General features: G+C 39.8%; 1 pseudogene; it reads left to right on the top strand.

Moving 5' to 3' along the window:
* The first annotated feature begins 232 nt into the window (after positions 1 to 232).
* Positions 233 to 1515, top strand: LOC117088718 (annotated as a pseudogene).
* Positions 1516 to 4019: the final 2504 nt, after the last annotated feature.

Genomic DNA, 4019 nt, shown 5'->3' with positions numbered 1-4019 from the left:
GAAGTACAGTAAACAATACCCACATCAGTAAACAATACCCACATCAGTAAACAATACCCACATCAGAACAGTTATTTCAAGACAGTAGAGGAAAAAGAAAGGATCCAATGGTAAACCAAAAACATCCCAAACAAAACAAAAAACCTTTATATAACTAAATTAAAAGATAATAGTGCCCCCACCCTCACCCGCAACCCTTGACCCCAGGATTCCCCCAGCTCGCCTGCCTGCCATGGCCGACAAGGAAGCAGCCTTTGATGACACAGTGGAAGGAAGAGTTATCAATGAGTACAAAAAATGGAAAAAGAACACCCCTTTTTTTATGATTTGGTGATGACCCATGCTCTGGAGTGGCCCAGCCTAACTGCCCAGTGGCTTCCAGATGTAACCAGACCAGAAGGGAAAGATTTCAGCATTCATCAACTTGTCCTGGGGACATACACATTGGATGAAGAAAACCATCTTGTTATAGCCAGTGTACAACTTCCTAATGATGATGGTCAGTTTGATGTGTCACACTACGGCAGCGAGAAAGGAGAATTTGGAGGTTTTGGTTCAGTTAGTGGAAAAACTGAAATAGAAATCAAGATCAACCATGAAGGAGAAGTAAACAGGGCCCATTACATGCCCCAGAACCCTTGTATCATCGCAACAAAGACTCCTTCAGTGGTGTTCTTGTCTTTGACTATAAAAGACACCCTTCTAAACCAGATCCTTCTGGAGAGTGCAACCCAGACTTGTGTCTCCGTGGACATCAGAAGGAAGGCTATGGGATTTCTTGGAACCCAAATCTCAGTGGGCACTTACTTAGTGCTTCAGATGACCACACTATCTGCCTGTGGGACATCAGTGCCATTCCAAAGGAGGGAAAAGTGGTGGATGTGAACACCATCTTTACAGCACATACAGCAGTAGTAGAAGATGTTTCCTGGCATCTGCTCCATGAGTCTCTGTTTGGGTCAGTTGCTGATGATCAGAAACTTATGATTTGGGATACTTATTCAAACACTACTTCCAAACCAAGCCACTCAGTTGAGGCTGACACTGCTGAAGTGACACTCACACTGCTGCCTCTCTTTCAATCCTTATAGTGAGTTCATTCTTGCCACAGGATCCACTGACAAGAATGTTGACTTGTGGGATCTGAGAAATCTGAAACTTAAGTTGCATTCCTTTGAATCACATAAGGATAAAATATTCCAGGTTCAGTGGTCAACTCACAATGAGACTATTTTGGCTTCCAGTGGTACCAATTGCAGACTGAATGTCTGGGATTTAAGTAAAATTGGAGAGAAACAATCCCCAGAAGATGAAGAAGATGGGCCACTAGAGTTATTGTTTATTCATGGTGGTCACACTGCCAAGATACCTGATTTTTCCTGGAATCCCAATGAACTTTGGGTGATTTGTTCTGTAACAGAAGACAATATCATGCAAGTGTGGCAAATGGCAGAGAACATTTACAACAATGAAGACCCTGAAGGAAGCATGGATCCAGAAGGACAAGAGTCCTAGATATGTCTTTACTTCTTGCAATTTTAGACTCCCTTTTTTTCCTTCTCAACCCTGAGAGTGATTCAATGCTGGTTTCAAGACACAGACTCTGTTCAGCTATCCCTCTATATAATAGGTACCACCAATAACGCTATTAGCCCCAACAGTGGGTGTTTTCTAAATAATAATGCGGGGCAGGGGGAGCTTGATTCAGCAAAGCCACAGACTTACATTGAAATATTCTTCCAGAATTTTCTAGTAACAAACCCAGGTCTAAAGTAGCTACAGAAAGGGGAATACTATGTGTGATTATTTTTCTTCTTATGCTATATCCTCAAGTTTTTCAGACTCATTTAAGTAAAGGCTAGAGTGAGTAAGGAATAGAACCAAATGAGGTAGATGTCTGAGCCATGAAGTATAAATACTGAAAGATGTCACTTTTATTCAGGAAATAGAGGAGATTCTAGTCAAGAATGATTTAAAAATGTGTACAGGAGAATGCATATAGGTTATATACAAATACAACGCCATTTTACATAAGGGACATCGCAAATTTGATATGGGGAGGTAGGGAAGTAGGTCCTGGAACCAATCTCCCTTGGATACCAAGGGACCACTGTGTATTCATTTTAAAAATGAGGACAGGAGTAATTTGGAAGTTAAACAATTTGTTCAAGGTCACACACAAGACTAAGTGGCAGAGCAGTGGTTAGAACCTAGCGATGCTTAGCTCCTTAGTTTTTGCCCTTGTTCATGGTGCTTCTCTGCCTTTGCTATTGAAGAATAAACAATCAAAGCCATGTGTCCTTTTATCATTGCCTGGCAGCCCCAGAACTGCTGAATGGTATGATTTAAAGAGAAGAGGAGTGCCGTTGTATATGAGCCACCTCTCCTTGCTCTGCAGCAGACAGTCCTTTGAAGTGGAGAGAACAGATATTCAGGGAATAGAAAAAGGAAACTTCAGACTGTTTGAATTTCATATGAAAAGTTGTCAGTTAGTGTTATTGATTCACCCCCACATGTAGCAGCTGGTAAAGGGTTTAACTTTTTTTTCTCCTGATGCCTGAAAGTTTTGCTACACTATAGTCACAGAATTGAGAGACTGCTTAAACACAACCAAATCCTTTTGATGTGTTACTTTAAGAATTATTCTAATGTTCCCTTCTAATGATAAGAGTTATCCTCAAGGAGTGAAAAGAGGAAATCTAATGTGTGCCTTATTCCAGGGGGGAAAAATAAAACACTTTTCCTGAGTGTCAAGAAATACATAAAAGCAAAACTCCATGCTGATTTGTAGTTTAGAGTTTCTTGGAGCTACTACTATGCTAATAAGTCTTAGTGACTAATTATAGCCAAGAAAAATATGTGATATGTACAGATTTGAAAGAAATTAGGCCAGACATCTAAAAATGTACATTTAGTACAGCTTAGTACAGTTAGTACAAGATTTTTTTTAAAGCTGATTTTTTTAAAGGACATTCTGCAAGGCCAGATCTAATTGGTATTCTTTGGATAATAGCAGATTTATTGGTACTTGTGTTCCTCAGTGTCACAGACACCAGGGTAAAGTTACAGTGAGTGCTACATGGCCAGGTAAAGCAGGGTATTTAGCAATTACCAAGATAAAAGAAGCAAACCTGGGGTGATGCCTCTCTAAGTTCATTTCCTTATTTTAGTTCATTTCTTGTATGATTTTACAAAAGGTATACCTGACACCTGTGGACATTCTTGTGGATCTGTCAGGCCTCCATTCTCCTTTTTATATGTCTTCTGGTTGGTGTTGAGCTTGGCTTGCAGCCTGAGCCCATTTATAAAGCTTTCCTCTTCCTGGGTGTAGGCATTGATTTATGGATAGGCATTTGACCTAATTTGGACCAATGGAATCAAGGTCTAGGTGATTCCATTTTTCAACCTGTTGTTCAACCTGTTGTAGGCAAGAAGCTCTTCATTTCTGCTTTGGTTGAGAAGAAAAGAATGTAAGTCTGAGGCTACTGGTGGCCATTTTCTCTTCTGTCCCCATGATAGGAGTGGCTTCCTAGGATTGCAACCAACACAGAAGGAAGCAGAACCTGGATGAGGAGACACAGTCCTGCTGACATGGTTTGAGCTCTTAGATCAAGCTGTGCTCAGAATTATCCTTGTCCTTTTACAAAGTTCCATAGCCAATAAATGCCCCTACTCCACTTTAAAAAAAATCAGTTTGGTTTGGATATTCTTTTCCTTGTAACCAAAAAAATATATTTCATTGACATTATTTTCATAAGTTTATGTTTTATTTAAAAGGTTATACTTGGTGCATTAGTCAAGGTTCAATCATAGAAACAGAAGCACTAATGAGTTATGAGATAAGGGATTTATTATAGGAATTAGAATTTATACAGTTGTGGTAGGAGCAGGAAAAGAGAAGGTCCAATAACGAATTGAAGGGTGAGAGGCAAGATCATCAACCAGTTAACATGAAAAATTTGCAAAGGTTTCCAATTGCCAAAATGAGGCTGAAGGGAAAGTTCATGGAGAAGTCCATG

The sequence above is a fragment of the Trachypithecus francoisi genome, unplaced genomic scaffold (assembly GCF_009764315.1).
Source record: "Trachypithecus francoisi isolate TF-2019V2 unplaced genomic scaffold, Tfra_2.0 Lachesis_group10, whole genome shotgun sequence".
Classification (NCBI taxonomy): Eukaryota; Metazoa; Chordata; class Mammalia; order Primates; family Cercopithecidae; genus Trachypithecus; species Trachypithecus francoisi.
The sequence above is the reverse complement of the archived record's forward strand: the minus strand, read 5'-3'. Positions and strand labels throughout refer to the sequence as shown.